Raw genomic sequence first — 13,528 nt, 5'->3', positions numbered from 1 at the left:
TGTTCACTTATTCGTCCTTCGGTTGGTCGGTGTTACGCACTAGTTGCTCCTCTTTGTTGTTCGACCCCCGCGAATACAAGTCACGACAGTCAACTGCCCCTCCGAACGGCGTACCGTCTCCTGGTATCTGAAAAAAAACGTGCATATTCGGGTAGGCGTTCTGTTATAATTGCTCGAGTCGATCCGTGTTTAATCAACGTAGCGATCGATCTAATCGAGGCCCAATTGATCCGAAATTTTTCGTTGCACGGAATATTAATACCGTTTCTTTTACGTAGGGAAATAAAGTTTTATATTTTTTAATAAAAACTGAATTACCCTAGGTGTGTCTTGTTAAAGCTATCCATACAAAACACAATTTGTCTGGCGCGACTGACCATTTATCGGCTTTTCTACTTAGACTAATATCCAAGCAGTACTCCATTGCATGCGTACCCAATCAATTTTCAAATTGAATCGATCTCGAGGATACAGCCTCGAACGAAAAACTGTTATTCTCTCTATTCTACTTATTTTTGGTAGAATCCACCCTCTATCCAGTATTATCCATCCGGTATTTCTCTTCCGATTCAAGCGCTACGAGGTTCGCGATTCGTTTACGAGAACGATATGTATCTTGTTTATCATTGGATACGGGTAAGTTTATGCTGTCGAGAAGTAGGAAGTCATATTAAACGGGAACCATCCTTTGGGAACTGGATATTTAGTACCGACGGGCAGGTAACGAGACGGGTATTAGAAGAACTTGCTACCAAAATTGCTAATATCAGTTATCCGTGACCTCGAGTGGATGACGATTGTTCGGACCTCGGGAACATTTGAACCAACGTTAAGCGAATTGACCCGGACACGCGAGTCGTGTTGTTTGATATTAACGAAGGAAGGATTTCTGTTACGGCCACTTAGAGGAGTTACCCGCGAGACGATAAATTCTAAAATTACCTCAAAGTGCCTTTATCGCTTAAACGTACGGACATTTTAGCGCCGATTAAACACAACAATCGACCTTTTGAACCTAAACGCGTTCCACAGAAATTTCGATTCAACGGAACAGAACGTATTTCGGTATTATTTAATGCTTACACTAAACACGCTAAAAAAAAGTATACTAACAGGGAGAGTCATCGAATTAATTGTAACTTTTTGTTTTTTTTAGTATAACGTAACATGATTTTTAACAAAATTAAGGTCTTCTGCCGCGATAGGGTTTAGAGATCGTTTTCATTTCGATCGTATCGTATAGCAGGAACGCGATAAATCGCAAACAATGCATCGAGACAATGGTGTGTAGTGTAATATTGTTCGAAGTAGTTGGGGTACGTTCTACGGTCTATTCTAGGATATATTGGAACCCAATGGGACTATATGCTCCAGCAATAGTCGCTATGGCAACTATAGATGTCGACATGCACGAACAGGTGCTTTCGCCGACGCGACGCCTCGAGAGACGTCGTCGTCGCGTCGTCGCTTCGTCACGTAATACCTGCTTCGGAATACCGGATATTATTGGCCGAATTATTCACCGGACCCCTCGCCGGAAACGATCCTATTGCATCGACGCGTCGTACCAGCGTACGCGACACCCTTGCAATCTGCCAGATCACGAATGTCGCGATTACAGTTTACGGAAACGCTTCTGCTTCGTCGGATCATCGGATCGTCCTACAAAGTTCGATAACGGATAAAAGTTCGAGACGGCTACGTCCTCGAATAGATGCACTATATTACAGATATTAAATAGCCAACGATTCCTTGGATGGTCCAGTGATTCTATTATTTAGTCATTAAACCTATATATGTAGAATTTAATGCACGATAATGTGGCGATAATGTTTTCGATGCTCTATTTAAGACGAGGTACATTTGAAAATGCTTAGTTGCATTGATTTTTAGGTTCTTCGAACTTTTTCGTAACAGTTTGGACCAGATACTTTTCTGTAACGGTTTTAAATAATTATTTTTGGAAAATAATTTCCGAGACCTGCTATTGACTCTGTTCCTGGCTTCTACAGTATACAGAGTTGCGGGTTTTCCTCGCTGACCACAACGGAATTAACGGTCCGAGCCGTGTGCAGCAGGTAACCCCGGCCGGGTTCCACCGACGACCACCGTCTACTCCACTTTCCAAAGTCCCCACCCCACACGGGTCCGCGACCGATCGTCCAAATCCACGCAACCGACCAGAACCGAGCGTTACCGACCGAGGAATTTAAATAAACTTTAATTCGTTTATCAAAGGATTCTGAATTCTTTTACACGATATGGAGAACAATATTAACGAAGAGACCAAGTATGTTCTTTGTCGAACGACCTTTGGTTACCAATGTAGTTTGTCGAAGTTGATCGATCGTTAACAAAAGTTATTCGTTCCCATTCCTAAGTACGTATTTTAAGAAGCTGTACGCTGCTTGCATTATGATAATTACCTGTGACGATATGTGTCTCGGTAAAGTAGACGCGGACTCGTCTATGTTAACTTTTTCGTCACTTACCTGAAACAAAAAGAAGAAACCGAGTTAACGAGAAAATTGTATTTTCTGTTAGTCGGGTCACGCGTGGGGAAATATCTAAGGGGGCATTCTAGTCTAGAATTTTATCTTTTACAATTTTCAATATTTTTACCTAAAGAATCCTATATAAAACTGACGAAGATTTTTACCGATCTGTAGCTGGAATATTTCGACAAGCCTGACACGTATACACGGATGCTGCGCGTTGCATTTACTTGAGACTCTGGCCAGCCGTAGCATAATCCAACGTGTAGTTCGCTGAAAGCAGTTAGCGATCGTCCACTACAAGAGAAACTTGCTAGAGTATTCCAAACGTGAACATCAATTTGAACTATACCATTATCCGTAGAACAATGCCAAGTTACCGCGACTCTGATGCCGCTGTTCACGCGGTGACGACAATTTTATAGTCGAACAAGTCGCGTGAAATACTGTCCCTGCGGAAAGCTGTAACCAACCTTCCTCTATTTTCATTCGGAATATGGGAGTATCGAACTCGTGCCAGGAAATGGCAAACTATGCCGGGCATTGAAATTTTTGGTAAATGAAAAATTTGTAGGAAATTACACCGATTGTATTATGCGCCGAGTGTCCGAGTCGATACGGAGTGTACGTGGCGTTGGACGTGTCCATGTCCGGGTGAACGCGGTTCGCGCCGTAGTGTACGTGTTGAAAATTGTCCATTTTAAAAGCCTGCTTTAAAAGCTTACGCAACAAGTAGGTACTTTTAAACCCAGGAGTGTGTGCAGCCTGCTCAATCGATTCGTGCCGCTCGAAGGGAGGTAACTGCGCACCACACAATCAAACGGCCGCGGCTACACGAATGTGGGGAACAGAAAGCCACGCGTATCTGTCGTCCGGCACGAATCAGCTGCGCCTCGTCACCGTACGAACATTCCAACAATACCTATTTCCGCTACTTCTCCTTCCATTTACCGATTATCCACGGACCTACCCCCAAAAATGGTCAGCTTTGTTAGCTTTTCTACTAAAAACCAAGTACAAAATTAATCGGATTTACCGGTCTCCTGTTCCGAAGGAGAGAGATATTCCCTCGTAAGATTCGGTTTCCTGTTTATACAAAGATATTGATCTCCAACGCCGCAGTCTTTCTGTACGATTGCAGTTTAGTTCTGTTGTAAAACTCATATAGAAAGGATGTCTCTTCTAACCGCAATAGAAATAAAGTGTAGCGTTTATAGAAAGGAAATCGGAGTACTTTATTTCATAACCAATTTCTAATAAGCTTCCATCGGAGACCAAAAATCAAGTTACCCTACAAATTTCTGCGAAACGAATCGTTAACAAAAGGCTTGTCACATGTTTTTGGAAAGATTAACGTCGAACAGACTCGTGTTGGTAGATAATTTGTAGATTCGTCGAACACGCGCGCGATCCAATACGATTTCTCTGACGCGTCTGACCATAGATCGTTCTTTCTACTTACGCGGACGAGCGAGTCGATTTTCTCGTAAACGAGATCTCAAACGAGGAAATGTTATTCTTTCTTATGGGCTCATTTTTCCATCTGGAATCACTCTCTGCCCGGGGGTGAACAACCCCCCATCCCTGGAAGGCATGGTATATCTCACGAAGGGTGAAAGTTACCAAGAAACTATTCTTGGAAAAGTTGTTTGGTACAGAGGGAAATATTAGGTGGTATAAGTAATTTTTTTATTCATGATATAGAAGCGTTTATTACCGCGGTAGCATGACATAAATCGCAAGCAGTTAAAATGGAAGTCCATAGTCGAATACGTGACTCTGTTATCCATTCGTATCGAATAAATTTTTCTGTTTCTGATCAAATATTCCTTCTGCGGAGGAAATGTCAAAATTGGCGTCCCGCGCGTTAAATCCTCAAAGGTTTTCTTGGAAAATCCTCACCATCCTGTGTTGAAAAGTGAGCTGGTCCACATACGAGAAACATGTGTTCCTAACGTCTTAACTATGTGGGCCAAAGTGAACTTTCGATACCTTTAAATCTATCTGTCCTAATACCAATACGAATTGTTAGAACTCCAGTGTGGTTCGAAGATTCAACGACGGTATAATATTCATAAATATAAAAGTACCGTGGAATAATTAGACGTTTGTCGTCGGAGTACTGGTGGTTTTGTACGGTGGATAACAAAAAAAATCACGTTGACGATGCAATTGTCCAAGTACGGATCTGGAAAGGGAAATTCCAGCAAAACAGAGGATAAATTTCCAAGATAAAAACCGTCTCGAGGGTCGGGATGAGAAAGTCGGCGGTGGAAAAACGAGGTCGGAGCGACTCGAAGAAGACGAAAAATGTTGAGAATTATCGAGTAAATTTACATAAAGCCCGAGAATAACAAAGAGGATACGTACGATTTGAACTTTACTCGGTCCCGTTCCCTCTGTCGCGAGGAATCCTCGCGTGGCTCCTTTATCTTTTTTGCATTCCTGCGCGAAGGATACTCGCTCGCACAGAGGCGAAAGATGAAACCGACGTCCTTTTGAGCCCGACTCCGCGGATGTTTACCTTGCCGCGCGTTTCACCGGTCGGGTACCACGCGCAGGAAGCGAGCGAATCTCCAAAACGGTAACTCTATGGGAAACTCGCATAAGTTGGAAACCACGTTAGACCCTCGAGCCGTGAATGTCCTCCTACGAATTTACGAACAAACACATCGTAACGTCGCGATGGTCTGTTTTAGCATAACGTGCATTTGCTTCGAATCGAATTTTACGTTTCGTAACGTAACTTTTTAGGGAATAGAGAAACAAAAGCGTACCCGGGAAAACGTCGACGAAAACGTACGGTTTGGTCGCGCAAGTTGAACTAATAAAGGATATTAATGCGGGGCGGGGAAAACGACAAAAAGGAGAAACGGCACGATAATTTCATCCGCTCCCGTCGTACATATGTTAATTACTGGAAAACAAGAATGGTACGAACCGGTCATATTATTCCATTAACGAATCGGTCGACTCTTCAGCGCGTCCGATGAAATAACGACTTTAAAAACAGGAATATTTTCCTCTGTTTACTGTCAGTCAAAAACTCTCATTCGCCTCGATTCCCAACGTTGAGTTTTTCTCCATAAAAATTACTCCTCGAACGTAAACACGAAAACATCATCGTACAGGCAACTACTCGCCCGTTATCGATCGGTAGATTGAAAAAAGAAAAAACGAAAACTTCTTCGCTACGAAACAGGAGACAAGATCTTTCCTCTTCGAAGCGAACGATGTTGCTCGATGTTCGATTCGAGAAACGCAATCTGCGGAACTTATGTTAACTTTAATACCTCTGTTATCCCGCATTTTTCGAACATCGTAAATGGAAAATTTCATCCCCGTTGGGAGGATCCTCAACTTTATAATTGCGTTCGAACTAACGACTGGAAATTTCATGTTATAATTCCTTTCTGGTCTAATAGCACGAAGAATATTGTTATCTCTAACGAGGAAACTTTGCTGATCAAATAATTTCTAACTTCTTTTGAACGGTACTCGACTCGAGGTGGAACGTTTCTTCCCGAATACGGATTAATCGTTAAATTTCACGTAATAACAAGTACCGCACATTTTCATTTTAAAAAATGAAACTTAAGACGAGACACGAAATTTTTTCTCCACGCAACGAATCGTTTACAAAGAACATTGAACAGTTGCGTGACTCGGCACGTATACATATGTACATATATTGCAACGATGACATTCGTAAGAAAAGAAAGAGTCATCCGCAAATATTATAGGCGGTAAGTGTAACCGCGAGTGTACATAAGGGGTGGCTTCGTTTGCTTATCCTTTCAGACCGTACAGTAGGCTTCTATCGTTTCAGGCGACCTCGCATATGTATGTATATCGTCGAAAAGGGTGGAAGCACGGCCAGGTTCGGCCAAACAAGAGGGTAGAAAAAGAATTGTGTACGTTTACAATTAATTCCCAATCAATCGGCCTTCGTACTCGATTAATTCTCTACCGCAGAAAAAAAATTGTTTTTCCATTAACGAAGAAGCAGATTAATGTGGTACTGGGTGCTGTTTTATGCAAATATTTACCGATGTTCTAGCATGTAAGGAAACACGCTGGCCAGAGTCGGACAGTAATTGATTACTTTCGTTTATATTACTTTTGTAATTGATTAATATCGTAATTACGAGAAAAGTTTTTCGTCGATCGATCAATCATCATCAGCGATTCATAATCGTACCGCGAAAGGTTACCGTGACTTTTAAGGCAGCGTTCCCCAACCTTTCTCCACGATCCATTTTGAATAAAACAATGAATAAAAGAAATGTTTCTTTACCGCTGAAATTTGACGTTTCGATGGTACAAAAGGATGAATCGAGACCCGTGAAATGGCTTGCTCGGCTGTAAAATTAACGGCGCCGTACTTCCCCGAAGCCGATAAGTTAAATCAGGACAAAAAGAAGAAAAAGAAGAACGAGGCGTTTCAATTAACTCCGTCGTTAAGTTTGGCAGGACATTTAAATCACTGTACGGGCAGAATTAAATAGTCAAATGAGCTTGAGTACTGTTTTATAAAATCCAGTAAAGACTTTCTTAAGAAGTTCGTTAAAATGGGGACGGAATAATGTCCAGATCGACGACACCTACAGTGGTTCGCCTAAAATTGCTAAATCGACTTCGTTCCCGGCCAAGAACAAAGTACCGTGGGCTTTTGCTGCTCGTTTTTCGTATACTTTTTATTAAAGCATAGTCGATAACGATTCTCCTATTTTCGTTAAGTACAAGTTAATCCTTTGCTAATAAGATATCGAAAAGTATAAAAGCTTTCGCGTTCGTTAGCGGATGAAATCGCATTGTACGTTGAAAGGTATCTTTGGAAGGAAGTTTCTGCTCTCGTGTCTACGGGGCAAAGATATGTTTTAATATCAGAGATCGTTAAACCTTTATCGTTATCTTGTCTCGTTCTTATAATACATTCGAACTTCGTTCCACGTTGTTATTCGCGTAACCATCGTTACTTGAAATATTCTATGAAACCAATGTAAATTAATAATTATTCTGCGCCAAGAATTTAATAAACAGCTTCTAACTATTTTCCAAAGTTCATCGTGCTTAACTGTAGAGACTGTGCGCAACGAAGGTAATTACGAAAAGCAAAATTTACCATCGGGAAATGATGTTCTTCTTAGCATACGGAGTCTACTTTGGTATCAACATTGTATAAAGGATGTTTATGCGTTTCATTAGCGTGTCGCGTTATTACGAACGAGAGAGAGAAATCGTTAAAATAAATCTCTTAATTTCCAGTGTTCGTTCGATCGCTATAAACTTTATTATTTATGGTTTCCCTTCTGTTGGCCGGTAGCGCTATGCGCATGGCTTCTCTTTCGATTAGTACCAGCAGGGAAATAAAAGCTCATCCATTTCCTTCATTAATCACCTAAGTGATGTACCGAGCTCAACAATTACTCAGCCGGTTGCCAGGATAGAAGACCGGGAGTTACACGCAACAAGAGGAGGCTAACAAATGATAAACAAAAAAAAAAAGAAGAAAAAACAGGGATGAAAAAGAGAAAGGCTACGGATGGAGAGAAAACAAAAGAGATCGTCAAATTAGTACTCGATCCCAAGTAATTTGTCGCGGAAAGAGAATTTGGATGATTCGAAGGATCGCTTAAATCGAGAACATGTCGCGAATCAATGAATCGAGTACTGTTATATTTAAAGAAAAAAAAAAAAAAAAATACACGGAACAGAGAGTACTTTTCATCAAACTAAGTGACATTCCCGAAGCAGAAGTGGGTTGTGAATTTTTTTAAACGCGAGAAACAGAGGACACCGGCCCTGTAACGGTAGATAACGTGTAATTGGAAAACATGGGAAAATGCAGGATAAATCGTTGTAACTTGGAGGAAATGTATTCCGTTTATTGTGACACATTGCGTAGCTGAAATTGATTTTTATCCGGCGGAAGATTACGAGCGTGAAATCCGTAGGAAAGGGCGTGGAAAGAAAGTTTAAACCAAACCGGAAACTTTTACAAGAAATTATCCACTTTTTAAATAACTCTTTCGCTGATAATATCAAGCGAAATGACAACTCGCTGTTCTGCTTGAAACGGAAACTGCTTGTTCTTTCCAGGACAATTTTTTAGTTAACGAGAAGATTAGAGCTGCAGAAACGGATGACGGTGTAATAAGCTTTTAATGACAATTTTAAACTACATTGTAATTAGAGATGCCGTGTACGATTTGGCCAAAGAGATTTTAATTCATTTAGAAATATGTATACCGTACTCCTTTTGCATTCTTCTTTCTCAGTATTTCGATTTTCAGAAAATTATTTTTACTTATTTCACTCGTTCGCAATTATGTGTAAGAACGTAATGTAACTTAATTTAGAAAATTTCTCGCGTACGCGTAGAATTTAATACAATTTGTCTGCCGCGTCTGACCATTAATCATACTTTCTACTTCCACTGATATCCAAGTCGTATTCTAGCGGCGCGCTATGAATGCTCAAATTAAATTATCTCGTAAATAAAGCTTCGAACAAAGAAAAAATTATTATTCCATCGATTCGACTTGTTTCGCCATGCACAAAGGGACTTTATTCGCATATTATTTTGCAAAATTCAATTTCTTCGCGCGAATCGATTTAACAACGAAGGGTTTACCTCGACCATGGGACCTGTGTTCTCCCTCCTTAATATTCTACGCACGTTACAGCACTTACTTCGTTACTATAACGATCTGGTAATTAAATGAATCGTGTCTTATTTCAAGCGTTCCAATAGTTTCCTCTCCGTGAAATTGATAATTTCGGTGGTATATCCACGGGTACGCTTAGCAAATTAGCATTCAATTCCGTGTTCGCCGGTCGAAGGATCAGTTCGATTATTTATAACCAAAAGTGGTTGATTTGAGTAAACGATTTTATTAAAAATAATGCAAAAGACATGTGTGATATATTTCGCGAGCCCACTGTGTCGTTTCTAACTTGCGAAAGATGGTTGTTCGAAATCCAAACGTCATAAATTTTACCTTCCGTCGTCGATAATTATATTTCTAATAATTAAAACACGTCTTCTACGTTTCGTTCTACGTGTAAAGATCGAAGGGTGATCGAATACTTTTCTACTGTTTCGTTGTTTGTACGTGCTGAATTTATCTACGTTCCTCGCGATCAGGGATTACCGGAAATGTCTGTACATATGTATATCGAAAGTGGGAAAAGCTTAGGTTGTTTCGCGGCGCACGCGATTCCCGATAGGCGCGCGGTGCGTCGACATTTGGTAAATGAGTTCTGTCGGGATTTCATATGACCGTGAACGACAAAGCTCGCTACGGAGCCTGCGAATAAACTAACACATATTATACCACTCTGATCAATACTTCATATCGGAATCATTATCTCGTTTTAGTCGCGGACGCGCGCACACGCCGCAAAACACCTTATCGGTATTATTTATCTGCAGCCTTTGTTGCGCCACGATGAAACTAGTTTATCCACGATCTTATGTATTTGCTCGGCCAGAAGGTAAATGGAAAGCGATTTTTTACTTTTCTTAGGAAATATCCGTTATTCGAGAATATACAGGGTATTCGGCCACACCTGAGAAAAATTTTCATGGGAGATTCTAGAGGCCAAAATAAGACGAAAATAAACAATATCAATTTGTCGATCGAGGCTTCGGTAAAAAATTATTAACGAAATTAAATTACAAAATTTCAAATTATTCTGGGAAAATTATTTTCGGTTGCGGGGGTCAGTTACAGTCATTTTTGAGAAAAAAAATTCGAGTATGTGTCTAAATTTTTCGACAAAAAAAAAATTTAGTGTTCAAAGGTTTCGTATGCCCCTAATATTATGGATTATTTTATTGCACGTAGAATGTACGCGTCGCGTTTACACATGTCGAAGCCGGCGACGACGACGACGATGACGACACCGACGACTACGCCGGCGTCAACGACGACGTAGAATAGGCGCGACGTCAATATGACGTCGGCGGTCCGCAACGTAGGTATTGGCGCAACGACACAGTGTCCGAATCCGACGATTTTAGCCGAACGAACTACAAAAGAAACGCGTACCCCCTAAAATCGTAAAATTTCCAGCCAGTTAACGACCACCTATCGTAAAATAATGCATCGAAAACGTCGATATCGTCCTTTCTCGCAACGTCAGTGTCCATTCGCTCGACTTGCCGCATGACTGCGTAATCTTTAACGTAACAGTTTAGTGGTCAGTGAAAAGTACGTTAGTGTACATACGTTTTACCTCGTTAATAATAACCGATCGATCGCTGTTCGATCCAGCCATGGAGATATTAGAACGTGAAGCGTTGAAGAATTCCTTCGTTATCGTATTGCTTATCGGTTCGTAAAGGGAACATCCTTTCAATAATTTTTATATCTCGGTATATTCGCAACTATGGCGCGTATATCGTCGAGGACAATGCTTGTGTCGACACTATTTTTACGACGATCGTCGACACATTGTCTGTGACCGACATGGGAAGAGAACAAGAAGATGGAAAGAATGGATAGCATTGTTGAAAATTGTCGAGGATTACGGCTATATAAATTTGTATAACTTCGATATTGCGGTTTTTTCTACGTACGAATGGTTAGGCCGAGATACGAGTCCATACAAGAGCCCCACGGATCATCGAAAAGCACCGATATCGCGAGAGCGACTCGGAAGACGAAGACGAAGACGTCGACGTTCCCAAAAGATCGAACACGTTTTATCCGCGGTTTCCTCGATCTCCCGCTACCATAGTCGGCCGGGTATACATACTTCTGAACGGCACGCGAAAACTTTGTCATACTCATCGAACTTCGAAGATGCGAATCTGCAACGTCGTTTCCGCTGCACGTCGGATCGCTCAAAGGAATCGAGACGGATCTACGTCCGAAACGTCGGTTGCATCACGGATGCGGAAAGACGATTCGATCACAAGTTTCAGGGTACACCGGATCAGGATCTCGGGGAAACGTTACGACCTCGTATTTTAATATTTTGTTAATCGTAGTCCAGCCTCCAAATTACTTTAGAACGTATGAGAGTTTTTATATATTATTATGTTGCTATCCGCAACAAATGTCAGTTCGTCTATCGGAAGAGGCAGTCGAGGCCGAGAACAAACACTTTCGTCGATCCAGAAAATCGTTGTAATATAGAAGCTCGGATCCCTTTGGAGTCTAAAAGACGTCTTGTCCGATTTGGCCGTAAGAAGAGAATCGTAGACGGTCGACGTCGAATCTTGAAATTGATCGAACTGCCCGGGGAAGCAGAAAACCAGAATGCTGATGTTACGCCGGTTAAATGAAAACGAGGAAAAGGGATCGCGTAATCTTCGTGACAGGCGGAGAATCTGTACGCGGTCGCGATCGAAGAATTCAATATCTTCGTAAGAGGAAAACCGTGTGAAATCGGTCTTGGAAATCGGCCGCTTTTTAACAATTTAATTCTATATCGATCCATCTTTACGTTCTCTCCTTTTTTTTTACATCTATGGAAAGGGTAATCAGAAGCATTATTAATATGGAGTGCAAAAGCTATACATGTAGAGAGGTATCGAAATATCTCTTGGTATACGTACCTACGCTGATGGATCTCGTCTGGTGCGACACCGGGCAGAAATGCAGAGTAAAAGCGGCAACGTCGTCGTCGTCGTCGTCGTCGTTGCAGCGTCGTGGAAATCGAACGAAAGAAACCGGAGGCTGCGGTATCGATCGAACGTCGCGGCGCCGAAGGATCGACAGGAATCGAATGGACAACGATATCGTGTCGCGGTACAGCCACTCGGCACGAAAATGTATATATGTATATTGGTCGCTACATCAGCACCGGATATACGGATACGGATGGCGTTGAACCGTTTCGCGAGAACACGCTTTCTCGGCGCACTTCTCTTCTACGCGGTATATTCTCTTGCAACAAGTTGAGTTACCCTTGAATCGAACTCGTCGAGGATCATCCGACGGTTGCGCAACTCACAGGCTTCGAAACTTACCGGACACCTTACGGGGCTTCTCGATCGACGATAGAACCGCGCACCGGAGCTTAATCCTCGTCCGAACTTGATCGTTCGATGACTCCGGATCTCTTCGAACACGGTGTCCACGAAGTCGGATATTCGTAAACCTCGAACGAGAGACTGACTCGTCAGAACAGAATTCTGTTCGACAATCGAGGACCTCGACAAACGTATTTTACGAAACTATCTAAGCGTTCGATAGAATTCCTCGTCGCGTTTTTCTCGACGAGAGGATTCCTTCGATGTCGAGTACGTCGTGTAAACCTCGGATGGCCTGGTTCGTTGGAAACGAATTATACTCGATGCGATACCGAGCACGATGATAAACGTATCTTTACCAAGTCGCTGTCTAAATGTTCGATAAAATTCATCCTCGTTCGTCTCGCGTTCTTCTTGACAATAGGATTACTTTCGACGTTCGAGTATCTTGCGAACCTCGAACGGGCTGGTTCGGTAGAGACGAATTGTAATCGAGAATCCTGATTATTTTTACCAAGTCGCTGTCTAAATGTTCGGTAGAATTCTTCTCGATGAAAGTAATTGCTTCGATGTCCGATGATTACGCGCGATGGTCAAAAGACACTCGGTTGTACTGTATTGCAGTGGTTGCGGCACGTTTTCGCTACGTCAATCGATGGAAATTCAAAGTACGCGGAACCCAGTGATAGGGGGAAGCGTTGCGATAGAAAAATGTACGCAAACGAGCAGGAAATAATTTTACGCAGTCCCATCGGTATATTTCCTTTCGTTCTAACAAATGCCTCGTCGATGGAAGCTGGCAATTGTACGTTCGATCAGATCCGTCGCGTCCAAGAGGACACTCTGTAAAACTTTCATAGTCATTTAAGCTACCCGTTTAATATTTCATTTACCAGCCGATTCTTCGTCCCTTTCGATCACGAACGGTTACGATCAAATGAACGAAACGTGTGCATTACATGGAATCGAGTACTTGAAAATCAAAGTCAATATCGCCTTTTCGAGAGAACTGAAAATTCCGTACTAACGCGAGTTTAAACTTTCC

The 13,528-nt window shown here is 41.8% G+C and overlaps 1 long non-coding RNA gene across 1 annotated transcript; it reads right to left on the bottom strand.

Moving 5' to 3' along the window:
- Positions 1-16: 16 nt before the first annotated feature.
- On the bottom strand, positions 17-13,499 carry LOC122401375. The gene is made up of 3 exons (XR_006259436.1): positions 12,067-13,499; positions 2,427-2,492; positions 17-127 (listed from the first exon to the last, which is right to left on the bottom strand). It is a non-coding gene; the product is annotated as an uncharacterized LOC122401375 (long non-coding RNA).
- Positions 13,500-13,528: the final 29 nt, after the last annotated feature.

The sequence above is a fragment of the Colletes gigas genome, unplaced genomic scaffold (genome assembly GCF_013123115.1).
Source record: "Colletes gigas isolate AHSC1104 unplaced genomic scaffold, ASM1312311v1 Colletes_gigas_Sc00002, whole genome shotgun sequence".
In the NCBI taxonomy this organism is placed as follows: Eukaryota; Metazoa; Arthropoda; class Insecta; order Hymenoptera; family Colletidae; genus Colletes; species Colletes gigas.
This window is presented reverse-complemented; position numbering and strand designations above follow the sequence as displayed.